We start from the raw sequence: 14,285 nt of genomic DNA on the forward strand, positions 1-14,285 counted from the left end.
AAAAAAAAAGCGTTTTATCTTTTTAATCAGGATACACTTGCTCTTTTAGATTTCTAAAGAGGACTGATTTCCACGCATAATCCATTTTACTAGATCCTATGTTTTGCTACAGAGGAATTAGTGTCTGGACTAAAACAATTTACTACAAACAATAGAATTCAATGGCTGTCCTAACATATTTATACTTTCGGGTATGTAGAAATATTTTTGTGTAATGAATCTGTCCCCACTGTGAATTTGCTATGTCAAAGAGTATATACATTTTAAACTTACAGATACTATCTCATCAACTTTCTAAAATGACTACCAACTTACCTTCTCACTAGCAATGCTTACATGTGTGTATTTTCCCATCACTTTTAAAATTTTACCAATCTGATGGGGAGGGGAGCATGATCTATTAAAATTTTACCAATCTGATGGGGAGGGGAGCATGATCTATTTTGCCTTTTCTTTTTTAAGCTCACGGTTACTAGTGATGTTCAACATCATCGCCACTTATGGGAACTCTGTTGCTTATAATTTATCTTTGTTTAACTTTCTTTTTTCAATACTTTATCTTTGTTTATTTTCTGATTAAGAAGTACTTCTGCATCTGCATACTGAAATTGTAAAAATATTATCCTACATTTTTTCCTACATTAAGTGTTTGTGTTTAGATTTTATTCTTTATCTGCAGTTTATTTTGGAATACAAAGCAAAGTGGGGGAATTACAGGATTACTTTTCCTTTGATGAACAGAAAATAAATGTGTGTATGTTCGTGTGTTTGTGTGCACAGGGTTGATTCATGACTCTTAACCATAGGAGTCCCCTTTGTTCACTGTGGCTCTCATGTTCGCTGTGGAACTTTCCAGTGTCAGAACTTTCATTTTAGAGAGCTCTATTTAGTTTGGGAGCAAACATTGGGGTTAAATGTTAAAAGCAGGAAAGATAAAGTTGTTTGCCAACTTTACTTAATTACTCAGATGATGCTGATGATAATGATGCTAACAACAATAGCTACAACAGTAACAAGTAATGACAGCTAGCAATTATGTAGCACTTACTATATAAATGGGCTAAGACAAGTTCTAAGAGATTTAGGTGTTCTAATTTTTGTTATGCTAAAAGATTATTTTACCATTAGTTGAACTGTGGGTCCCTAAACCCACAATTTACAGTAATATCATAAAAATTTATAAAAAAGTAATTATGGAATATATTGTATAAGATATTATTGAAAGCTCTTAAGTTTTAAATAGTGTAGCTTTCATGATTCATGTATTTTCAAAGCAAGTTATACATATGTACTCTCATTATTTAATTTAAAGTAATGCAGTATAATTTGAAGGTAAAATTACAAGTTATGTATAAAGAAAAGGGTATAAAAAGGCATGGTATTTAAAACGTATGCATCAAACTCGTTTTTTACTTTTGGCAGTAATTATAAATAACTATTAATTAGACATCATAATGTAACTTTTTCCATTAATTAAAGAAAATGGTATAGACTGCTAACACATTTTAACTTTTATTAGAAAGTAAAACATGTTTTTATTTGGTAAAATAATTTGAATATATCTTGTTATTGGTACAAATATTTTAGGACATAATTTTATAAATGAATTTTAAGTGACTTTATTTAATCTTATATATAGTAGTTCCCCTTATCCGAGGGGCATATGTTCCAAGATCCCCAGTGGACGCCTGAAACCACAGATAGTACCCAACCCTATATATATACACTATGTTTTTTCCTATACATACATACTTAGGATGAAGTTTAATTTATACATTAGGCTTAGTAAGAGATGAACAGAACTGATAATAAAAGAACAATTATAACAATATGCCAACATCACTACTCTTGAGCTTTGGGGCTGTTATTAAGTAAAATAAGGATGACTTGAACATAAGCACTGCAGTATTGAGATAGCTACTAAGTGACTGGGCTGGGGGCTGGGGGAATACCAGCAGCATATACAGCATGGATACACTGGAGAAAGGAATGATTCATGTCCCGGGTGTCAAGATTTCATCATACCACTTCGAATGGCACACAATTGAAAATGTATGAATAATTTATTTCTGGAATTTTCCACTTAATATTTTTGAACCCTGGATGACCAAGGGTAACTGAAACAACAGAAAGTGAAGCTGCGGTAAGAGAGAACTAATATACGATCTTTCTTGCATAAAGCACATCAGCAATACTAATTGACTACATTTCTAGTTTCAGTTTCTTCCTTGTTTGTGAAGCAATTATTTTCCTAGATCTTTTACATTATCCCTTAAACTTTATAGTAATTTCCTCTATGCCTAATTCAGTGGCTTTTTTTTTTTTCCAGAAAATGCAAGATGAGCCTAGAATATCTTATCCTACCAAACAGAAAGGATGCTGCCAAAGACTACTAGGGTTATGTCAAAAGCACTCAGCTGCCGCCCTTAACCCATTTCCTGTTTAGAAAAAAAAGTGCAGAGCTCCCTGCCAGCATTCATTTAATTTTAGTAAACACATTCCTTGAGGCTGAAGCAAATCTGACTGATTTTCAATGTGAAAATAAAATATAAAAGCTGTTCTTTTATATTTTATTTCTAAACAGAAAGGCCTTAATTTTTTCTTTTACTCACCTGTCCATTTAGTCTGTATATCATCACTAGACAATGCTGAAGTGTATTAGACTTTGCTAAAAGGGTTAGAGTAATTCATTACAGAAAACATTATAACACAAGAGGGAAAATACAGAGCTACATGGTAAATATACCTTGTCCCGCAGTCTACGAGTAAAAGCTCTAGATATTACATTCTTTCTAGGCGGTCTGTCATGGACACACTCAGCTCCTAATCTCAGTTCCTTGTTCTCACCTTCTTCCTATCCCTTTATGAAAGCACTTCATTCTTCTCTTCTCTGCTATCTTTCCAACAAACTTTTGAGAATGTCTGTCCAGTCCTCCTAGGAATTGATTCATCTCTCCCCAGGAGTACATTTTTCCCGTCTGGGTTGTTCTATCTAGAATAATGCCAGGGAACCGCCTTTGGTAGGACACCCTGCGGTAGGCTTGGTTAGCTTTCTGGGGAATGAGGACTGTGCTTTAAATTCTATGGCAGTCCATGGTGAGTTTGGGAGCTTGAAGCCTGGTTCCCTCTTAAGTTCTCCTCAAGAGTGGTTTTGGTGTTTTCCCGGCCGTTTTTTTGAGCCCACTCATAGCACAAAAATTCTTATAACTGGTAATAATGCAATTAAAATTTCCGATTCCTTCTGCCGATTGCAGCTCCTTGGGCCGTTCTCCTCCCCCTCACCCTAATTTCCTGCAGCTCTCGCCAATCATTGGCCACTTAGTCCTTTGGGGGCTGGGCAGCTGCTCCGTGCACTTTGGGGTCGGGGGCGTCTTCCTAGCGCCCAGCATCCGAGGCCATGGCCTGTCTGTGCCCTCCACCCGCTTTGTGCCCTCATCCTCCTCCGGGGCTATGGCAGCGGCGATGCCAGCGTCCTGGGCAGGTCCGACAGGCTGCTGACGGGCACCAAGATCACCACGCAGAACATCCACGACCACCTGATTCCTACCTGGACAAGATGCGGGCTCTGGAGGAGGCCAGTGGTGAGCTGAAGGTGAAGGTTCACGACCGGGGCCACAAGCAGCGGCCCGGGCCCCCGGCAATTACAGCCACTACTTCAAGACCATGGAAGACCTGCGGGACAAGACTCTTGGAGTCACCATTGAGAACTCCAGGATTGTCTTGCAGATTGACAACGCCCGCCCGCCTGCCTGCAGATCACTTCCGATCCAAGTCTGAGATGGAGCAGGCTCTGTGAAGGAGCTTGGAGGCAGACATCAGGGCCTGCGCAGGGCGCCCAATGAGCTGACCCCGGCCAGGGCTGACCTGGAGACGCACATGCAAGGCCTGCAGGAGGAGTTAGATCGCCTGGAGAAGAACCACAACGAGGAAATCAGTGCCGTGGGTGGCCAGGTCAGTGTGGAGGTGGATTCTGCTCCAGGCGTTGGTCTTGCCAAGATCCTGGACAACACGTGAAGCCAGTATGCGGTCATGGCCGAGCAGACACGGAAGATACTGAAGCCTGGTCACCAGCCAGACTGAGGAGCTGAGCTGGGAGGTCGCTGGCCACACGGAGCAGTTCCAGATGAGCAAGTCCGAGTCACGGACCGGTGGCGTACTCTCCGGGGTCTTGAGATTGAGCTGCAGTGGCAGCTCAGCATGAAAGCCGCATTGGAAGGCCACACTGCAGGAACGGAGGCCTGAGTTGAGGCCCAGCTGGTGCGGATCCAGGCCCTGAGCAGCGGTGCCGAAGTCCAGCTGGGCGATGTGTGTGCTGACCACCAGAGGAGGCCTGAGCAGGAGATCACTGCCCACCACATCCTGCTCGAGCTCCGGAAAGATCCCTACAGCAACCTGCCCACCTGCAAGGTCCGCTGAGTGGCAGGCTCCTGGCTTCTGCTCTCCTTCAGAGGGAGGATCCTGGGTAGGGGATGAGAAGCGAGGGACCCTTACCGCTGGCTCTTCCCCTTACCTGCCAATAATACTTTATGGCCCAAGAGGGTGGGGGAAGAATGCAATTAATTTCCAAACCAGTTGTTCTTACACCGGTTTTCTCTGGCAGAAGCTGGAGTGGGGTGACTGGGTCTGCAGGTATTTGATACTTGCAGTTACACGTTTTTGAAGTATGTGAAATCTATTCTCTTTGCTATGTATTTAGGCTCTAACTATGATAAAACCAGATCACCAGAGTACCACGCACCTGAACGATACTATCTTGACTTGTAATGGGGTTTCATGAGGTGGCTTGCTTTTGAATGTTACCAGCTAGCCATAACCTCTTTCTTTCTCTGTTTCTCTTTTGCTCTTTCTTCATCAAAAGATAGTTTCAAGAAATAACCATGTTTTTACTCAAAACCTACACAGGCACATCGGGCACATCCTAGGCACTTAATAACAATCGGTATTCATTAAATGAAGAACTGCATTAAACGAATTTCTTAATTTGGTGCTAAATATAACTTTTTATTAAAGGCATCATTCATTATCACTAGTTGATGATACATTTATTACTTCATTCAATAAATATACATTCTGTTGGTGACTACGTAAGTACAAATAAATGGTCATTACTATTTGAGAAGAGAGATAGAGAAGAAAGTACCTTGTAATTTTAAAATTTTTTCAAATATTTCTGACTATAAAAAGTAATGTATACTTATAAAATATATAACTATGAAGAAAATATAAAGTAATGTGTGAGCTACCCACCAAATTCATAAACTGAAAGTATTATATATAATAATATACATGAAGATGCAGGAATGGGTTTCCTTTTTCCCATCTTAACCATTTTTTTTTCTGAGACAGAGTTTTGCTCTGTCGCCCAGGCTAAAGTGCAGTGGCATGATCTCCACTCACTGCAAGCTCTGCCTCCCGGGTTGACGCCATTCTCCTGCTTTAGCTTCCCGAGTAGCTGGGACTACAGGTGTCCACTATGGCGCCGGTTAATTTTTTTGTATTTTTAATAGAGACAGGTTTCACCGTGTTAGCCAGGATGGTCTCGATCTCCTGACCTCGTGATCTACCCATCTCAGCCTCTCAAAGTGCTGGGATTACAGGTGTGAGCCACTGCGCCCAGCCAACCATTTTTAAATGTACAGTTTAGTAGTGTTAGGTATATTCACATGGTTGATCTGATCTCCAGAGTTTTTATATCTTGCAAATCTGAAACTTTATACCTATTAAACAACTTACTAAATACCTCCCCTTTCTCCTCTTCTCTGTCCCGGGTAACCAGCATTCTTCTTTCTGTTTTTATGAATTTGGCTTGGATACTTCATATAAGTGAAATAATATAGTATTTGTCATTTTGTGACTAGTTTATTTTACTTAGCAAAATTTCTTCAAAGTTCATCCATGTTGCAGCATGTTGATCAGAATTTCATTTCTTTTTAAGGCTGAATAGTGTTTGATTGTATGCATTCATTCTTCCATTGATGGACATTTGACTCGCTTTTACTTCTTGGTTATTGGGAATAGTGCTATGACTGTGGTATGTAAATATCTCTTCAAGATCATGTTTTCAGTTCTTTTGGATATATGCCCAGAAGTAAAATTCCTGGATCATATAGTAGTTCTATTTTAATTTTTTGAGGAAACTTCACAGTGTTTTCCATAGCAGTTAAACCATTTTACAATCCCACCAACTATGCACAAGGGTTTCAATTTCTCCCCATCCTTGCCAACACTTGTTACTTTCTGTTTTTTTTTTTTTTTGATAGTAGTCATCCTCACAGGTGTGAAGTAATATGTCATTGTGATTTTGATTTGCATTTCTCTGGTGATTAGTAATGTTGGGCACCTTTTCAATGTTTATTAGCCATTTGTATATATTCTTTAGAGAAATATCTATTCAAACATTTTTCACACTTTAAAATCTAGTTATTTGATTTTTTCATTGTTGAGTTGTGGGAGTTCTTTATATATTGTGGATAGTAACTTCTAAATATATTCTTTGTAAATACTTTTCCCCTTTTGTATGTTGCCCTTCACTCTTTTGATTGTGTCCTTTGATGCACAAATGTTTTCAATTTTGATTCAGTCCCGTTTATTTTTCCTTTTGTTACCTGTGCTTTTGGTGTCACATTTAAGAAGTCATTGACAAATCCAATGTCATGAGATCATCTGGTCTGTTTTCTTCTAGAAATTTTATAGTTTTAGGTCTTATGCTTATGTCTTTAATATATTATAAGTTACATTTTGTAAATAGTGTAAAATAAAGGTTTAACTTTCGTTTCCAGTGTTCCCAACACCATTTGTCGAAGACACTATCATTTTCCCAATGAGTGGTCTTGGCACCCTTGTTGAAGATCATTGACCACATACAAACAGGCTTATTTCTAGGCTGTTCATTCTATTCCAATGGTTTATTTGTCTGTCTTTATGCCAGTGCCACACTGTTTTGATTAATGTATCTTTGTAATATGCTTTCAAGTCAGGAAGTGTGAGTCTAATACCTTTGTTCTTCTTCCAAAGTTGTTTTGGCTATTTCAGATTCCTTGAGATTCCATATGAATTTGGGAATGGATTTTCCTTTTAAAAGTGAGAGTTTACTATACATTTTTCTTTTCAATTTTTTAAATTAAAAAATACATTGGAGACAACTTTCCATGTTAGTATGTCTCTATTAAGAGGAATATACTCTTTTGAATAAGTACATTTTATAATTTTATGTATATTATAATCAATCCCATAGTGATATTCAATCAGATTTTTGTTATTTTAGTTATCACCTCAGTGAGCATCCTTGTTTTTGAGGTGTAGTCTGTAAGGTAAGTTACTAGAGGTGAAAAAGTTAGATCAAAGGGTAAACACTAGGATGTAAATTCCACAAATGAAAGGAAGTTGTTCATTGCTGTATTCCCAGTGCCTAGAATAGTACATACTATGCCCTGTGTACAGGTGTTTGATAAATATTCAGTTAATGATGAAAGAGTACATACTATATATATTTATAAATTTTCTTTTATGTATGCTTATATAAATATCAATATAATTTATATACATACATAATTTATATACAATATAATTTATATACATATATACATTTCTAAATTTCTAACATATAACTCTTGAGTTGAATCTCACAAAAAATGAGAAGATATTTTCCAAGCAGACTGTGGCAGACACTGCTTATTGGCTAAACTACCCACAACATCCCTCTCTCTAAGCATCTTCAAACCAGAGTGACTAAGGTGCTGTTTGGGCAATGAAATGTAAGTAGAAAACTGCTGGGTAGGGCTTATGGGAAGCATTTTCTTTCTTAAAAAGAAGAGTTGTAGTGGGCATACTCCTGAATGTCCTTCCTTGTTCTTACTTAATGGAAAATAGATGTGATATTTAATATTTCAATGACCATCTTGAGACAGCAAAGTAACAAGCAGGGGGATGAAAGTCTGCTTGTTAAGGAAGTCTGAAAGATAAAATGGGCCTTGGTCCTCATCAGCATTATTGGGCAATTCTATCAACCTTGGAATATCAGCCTATGGACTTTCCTATTTGTTTAAGCAACTGCTAGTTGCTTTTCTGTTATTTATTGCCAGAGGGATTCCAGCTGATACAAACTATTTTCAAGATAAGTCAGTGTGATAAAGGACATGAGTTGTGAAACAACATAGGGTGTTAAGTAATCTGCAAGTACAGAAAGAAGGTCAGCTTGACTGTGGCTTGCTTAGGGATTAGGCTAAAGAGAGAGAGAGAGTCAGAGCCCTGTGAGCCATATGAAAGAATCTGGATTCCATTCTGCAGGCAGTTGTGTAGATAATGAAGTGAGTTAGGCACGAGAGAAACATGATTTCTCTGGCATGAATATGACACACACATTGGAGAAGGGCAATATAGTTGGCAGGGAGACCATTCATGGGGCTAACTCAATGTTCAGTTGAAAGAAAATGAGGGTTCAATGTAAGATTACAACAGTGGCAAGAGTGAGAAAAATATGGATTTAAAATGTATGTGATGTGACCTAATTACTACTTTAATATGTATGGGCACATTGGAGAGAGAAGTTGTGTTACTGCAAATTATCACATCTGAAGCACCATTGAGGTAAAGGACACAATTTTCTAACAAAGTATTTAAAGAAAAAAATTCCACCTGATTAATCATTGAATGTGTATCCAATTACGAAACACTACTGATCACAAAACATATCTTGATTTCAGAGATGTGAAAAGACGTGCCTCTTTGAATCAATGAAAACTAGTATAGCTAAACTACTATTTATAGATACTGTATGCCAAGCATTGTGATAGGCACTTTGCTTATTTCACTTAGTGCACTCAAAACTTTATGAAAAAGGTGTGGATTTTTTTTTTTGTTTGTTTTAGAGATAAGTAAAGGATGATTGTAGATTGCCTACTAGGGCAAGTGCTGGGTTATGTTGCTAATAACAGATAGGGAAAGTAGACATATTGAACTTGAGGTTCTTTTGAGATACCCAGTGAAGCTATTCAGTAAGGAGCTGGGCGCAGAGTTCAGAAGTTGAAGAAAAATTGATTAATTGGGTTCAGTCAATATTTAAGGGCTGACAATGAACCAGACTCTTGAATTAGGTACTGGGGATGTGTGGCAAGTAAAGCAATCAAGTACAGAAGATGGATATTATTTAGTCAGTTCACAAGAATTTTAATGCCTATTTTGCATCAGATACTCTTCTGTGGTGAAGAAAAACCACATGTTCCTGTCATTAGGGATTTTACATTCCTGTGGAAGAATACAGATCAAAGTTATAAACAAATAGATTAAATAAGGTAATTCCATATGGTGATAAATGCTGTGAAAGAAAAAAATGTTTCTTTTCTTCCCTGAGTATCTAGGGAGATCCAACATAGATTGTGCATTCAGGGAAGACCTCACTTATGATATGGCATTTAAGCTGGGACTGATCCTTGCAAAAAGGGAGAGGGCAAGTTATACAACATTATAGGGAGAGGGAAGCATGTGCTAAACTCCCCAGACAGAAATAAAGTATTCAAGATTAGAGAGAGGGCCAATGTGCTGACACATCATCACCGAAGAGGGGAATAGTATGAGGCAAGAGAATCACGGTGAAAATAGCAATCTGGGAGCTACCTATACATGCTATTAGAAGTTGTAGAAATGAAGAAAATGTAGAGTGCAAAGAACAAGGAGCATAGATCTAAATCTAGAGGAATCTCAACATTTAGAGGTCTGATAAAGAAGAAGATATCCAGAAACGGGTCTGTGAAGGAGGGGCCTCAGAAGAAAAATAAAAAAGTGTTATTTTGCAGAAATCAAAGGTAGAGATTGTTCAGAATGTATAGATTGTTGGGTTGAATGCTGCTGGCAAGAACCCTGCTCTCAATATCAACCTTGGTAGAACTGGAAGGAAGTCTAGGGAACGCTTCCTTCCCTGGTTAGACTTTGCCTGTCTTTGTCTCCATAACTATCATAGCAGAATTGCACAAGGGACTACAGAATCCATGGTGTTTTGGAGAAGAATGCCATTTCCAATCTCTCCATCAGTCCCCACCTCAAATGCTTGACTCCAGTCTCAAGATGGAGGCTATAATCCAGACCTCTCCTTAAGAGAAAATAAACTAATGCCCACACACGCATACATCTTTATTTATTTCAGTTGCTACAAGAAAAAGACCCCCAGGTGTCTTTCTTTCAAAAATTTTATTGTGGTACTTTTTAACATGAGATGTCCCTTTTAAAAAATTGTAAGTGTACAATACATTATTGTTGACTGTAAGCACAGCGTTGTAGAGCAGATCTCCAGAGCTTATTTACCTTGCTTCACTGAAATTTTATGTCCGTTGATTGCAAACTCCCCATTCCCTCTTCCATTTAGCCCCTGACAACCAGTATTTTACTCTTTGGTTCTATGAATTTGTCTGTTTTAGGTAAATCATGTAAGTGGAAACATGCAGTATTTGTCTTTCTGCGACTTATTTCACGGAGCATAATGTCCTCAAGATTCGTTAATTTTGTCGTATACAGCAGAATTCTCTTCTTCTTTTTTTTTTTTTTTGAGACGGAGTCTTGCTCTGTCGCCCAGGCTGGAGTGCAGTGGCGCGATCTCGGCTCTCTGCAAGCTCTGCCTCCTGGGTTCCCGCCATTCTTCTGCCTCAGCCTCCTGAGTAGCTCTTCTATTTTTTTTTTTTTTTTTTGAGACAGAGTCTGGCTCTGTCGCCCAGGCTGGAGTGCAGTGGCCGGATCTCAGTTCACTGCAAGCTCCGCCTCCTGGGTTCCCGCCATTCTCCTGCCTCAGCCTCCCGAGTAGCTCTTCTTTTTAAAGAAGTTCGCCCTTCGGTGCTGAAAATGCAACTGTTGGGATCTTCAGAGGCTGCGCAGCTAGGGGCGGAGGCAGCTGGGGAGGTCCTAGCCATGTAACCACACCGCCATCGCGCCTCTCTTCCTCTCGTCGGCCTCTTCCTGTACAGAAAATAACTTTTTTACTCTAAAGAAAGAAAAAAGTAGCCGTCCGCCCCTCACGCCCTCTCTTCCTCTCTGCCGTCTGCTCTGTGAGGAAGCCCTGGGGGCTGCTCAGCAGCTGGGGCAGCGCAGCCAAGCCCCGGCATTCCCGGGCCGCCCCACCTCTGCCTCCTTGCATCCCTTCTACCCCAGAGCCACCACCAGGGTAAGCGAGATGTCCGCCGCCATGTCCTTCGTCTCCAAGTTTCTCCACACCAAAGGGCTCACGAAGGAGCAACAGCTGCAGACCTTCAGCCACAGCCTGCAGAAACTGCTGACAGAACATTATAAACATCACTGATTCCCAGAAAAGCCACGCAAAAGATCAGGTTATCTTTGTATTCGCATCAACCGTAAAATGGATCCTCTGGACAGGCAGCACAGCGGATTGGACCGAGCAGTCAGGAGCTGTTCAAGCTTCTCCCAAGTGAACTCACACTCTGGGTTGGACTCACGCTCACCTGAAACTATGAGGTGTCTGTCCTACAGAATTGGAGAGGATGGCTCCATCTGTGTGCTGTATGAAAGCCCCACCAGCAGGAGGAGGTAGCACTCAAAACAACACCGACGTGCAAATGGTAGACAGCTGAATAAGCTGTAAGGACGAATTCCTCTTGGGCAGAACAAGCCCTTCCAAAAACTACAGTATGATGACTGTATCAGGTTAAGATGGATCATCTTATAGTGCATGGATAAATTTGATTTTTGCTTTGGATGGGCTCCTATTGGGGATGGATTATGGACTTTAAACCATGTCACAGCTGTGAAGATCTGGCGCAAGATAGAACGGTAAACATTTTTTTAAAAGTTGACAGTGCCATATTTTGTACAGTACCTTTCAATAATTTAATAGCCTGTGAGTCCAAGTAAATGATCACTTTATTTGCTAGGGAGTGAAGTCCTAGAGTGGTTTCAGCTTCTCCCAGACATACTTAAATTTTTACATCAATTTCTTTAAAGAAAATCTGTATGTCAAAGAACCTTTCTCTGCAGATCTTGCAGAGGAATTTGCACTATCATGCTTGAAAATTATTGTTAACATTTTTGGCACCTCAATAGTTCAACGTTTTAAACATGGTAGTACTGGAAATTTTACGACAAGACTTTTACCTAGCAAATATTTCTAAATGTCCATAAAGACAAGCTAGCAAACCTGACCTGGGAAAATGGTCAAACTTTGTATTGTGTTTTTGACCTTGAAAGTAGCGAGTGACCAGAATCTGCCATGGCAACGGGTTTTTAAAAAGACCCTTAAAAATACTGTCTCAACTGTGGTGTTGGCACCAGCCAGCTCTATGTGCATTTGCTAGCTTGTAGTTTTCTAAGACAGAGTAGACTTCTGTTTTAGAAAGTGGAGGTCTGGTTTGTAACTTTCCTGGGTAAAAGTATTTTCATCTATTTTGTGAACTTTGTTAATCATCTTTTATTTGGTAAATTATGAATGGGTATAAATTTATAGAGTTCATGTATATTGATGGTGGCAAAGTTGTACAGATTTCTGTATTTTGGATGAGAAATTTTTCTCTCTAATAAATTGTGTCTTGACATTTAAAAAAGGCAATATTCCATTGTGCATGTGTGTGTGCATATATATGTGCATATATATGCATGTGTATATAACATGCATATACATATATACAAATATACAGGAATATATATACCATGTTTCCACAGCAGTGGCACCATTTTGCATTAACACCAACAGTATGCAAAGATTCCAGTTTCTCCACATCTTTGCCAACGCTTGTTGTCTTTTATTTGATAATAGGCATCCTGACATGTGTGAAGTGATATCTCATTGTGGTTTTGATTTGCATTTCCCTGATTATTGGCATTGAGCATTTTTTTCATATACCTGTTGGCCATTTGTATGTTTTCTTTTGAAAGATGTCTACTCAGATCCTTGCCCATTTAAAAGTTACGTTATTAGTTTTTCTTTGCTGTTGAGTTGTAGGAGTTGCTTATATGTTTTGGATAGCAACCCCTTGTCAGATACATGGTTTGCAAATATATTCTACCATTCTGTATGTTGTCTTTTCACTCTGTTGATTATTATTCCTTTGCTTTGCAAGAGTTTTCCAGTGATATAGTTCAACTTATATATTTTTGTTTTTGTTGTCTGTGATTTTGTTGTCATATCCAAGAAATCATTGCCAAGACCAAGGTCATAAAGCATTTCTTTTATTTTTTCTTTTATCAGTTTTACAGTTTCAGACCTTACTTTTATGTCTTTAATCCACTTTGAGTTAATTCTTGTGTATGGTCTAAGATAAATTTCCAATTTTATTGTTTTGCTTATGGATATACTGCTTTCTCAACACCAGGATAGTCTCTACAAAGTCTCTTCAACAAAGAGACTGTCCTTTCCCCCTAGTGTATTCTTGGTACCCTTGTCAAAGACCAGTTGACCTTTTTTGTGTGCGTTTATTCCTGAGATCTCTGTTCTGTCATTGATGTTTGTCTGTCTTTATGCCAACACCATACTGTTTTGATTACTGTGGTTTTGTACTAAATTTTGAAATTAGGAAGTGTGAGTCCTCCAGCTTTCTTCTTTCTCAAGATTGATTTTGTTATTTGTGGTGTTTTGTCATTCTCTATAAATTTTAGGATTTCCTTTTCTATTTTTGTAAACAATACCAATGTGATTTTGATAGGGGTTGCATTGAATCTGTAGATTGCTTTTGATATTACAGTTATTTTAACAATAGTAAGTCTTCCAATCAGTGAACATGGTATATATTTTTATTTGATTATGTCTTAATTTCTTTCATCAATGTTTTGTTTCCAGATACAAGTCTTTCACTTCCTTGGAAAAGTTTTTCCGTAAGTGTTTAATTCTTTTTTGTGCTATTGTAAATGGGATTGTTGTCTTAGTTTCCTTTTCAGAGTTTATTGCTGATGTATAGAAATGCAGCTGATTTTTGTATATTGATTTTGTAGGTTGCAATCTTACTGAATTTGTGTATTAGTTTTAACAGTTTTTTAAAATGGAGCCTTTGGGATTTTTAATACATAGTACAATGGCATCAGCAAACAGGAAAAAGTTTATCTCTTCCTTTCTGATTTGATAGCCTTTAATTTATTTTTCTTACCTAACTGTTCTGGCTAGGGCTTTGGTACTATATTGAATAAAAGCAGGAAGAGTGGGCATGATTGCCTTGCTCCTGTTCTTAAAGGAAAAGCTTTCAACTTTTCACCATTGAGTCTGACATTTTCTATGGGCCTTTCATATATAGCCTGTATTATTTTGAGGTACTCTCTTTCTATTTCTAGTTTCTTGAGAGTTTTTAACGTGAAAGAATGTT

At 38.5% G+C, this 14,285-nt stretch overlaps 2 pseudogenes; both read left to right on the top strand.

The window, feature by feature from the left end:
- The first annotated feature begins 3,397 nt into the window (after positions 1-3,397).
- On the top strand, positions 3,398-4,416 carry LOC105542036 (annotated as a pseudogene).
- A 4,654-nt stretch (positions 4,417-9,070) lies between these two features.
- On the top strand, positions 9,071-11,648 carry LOC105542037 (annotated as a pseudogene).
- The last annotated feature ends 2,637 nt before the right edge of the window (positions 11,649-14,285 follow it).

Source organism: Mandrillus leucophaeus, unplaced genomic scaffold (genome assembly GCF_000951045.1).
Source record: "Mandrillus leucophaeus isolate KB7577 unplaced genomic scaffold, Mleu.le_1.0 Scaffold249, whole genome shotgun sequence".
NCBI lineage: Eukaryota > Metazoa > Chordata > Mammalia > Primates > Cercopithecidae > Mandrillus > Mandrillus leucophaeus.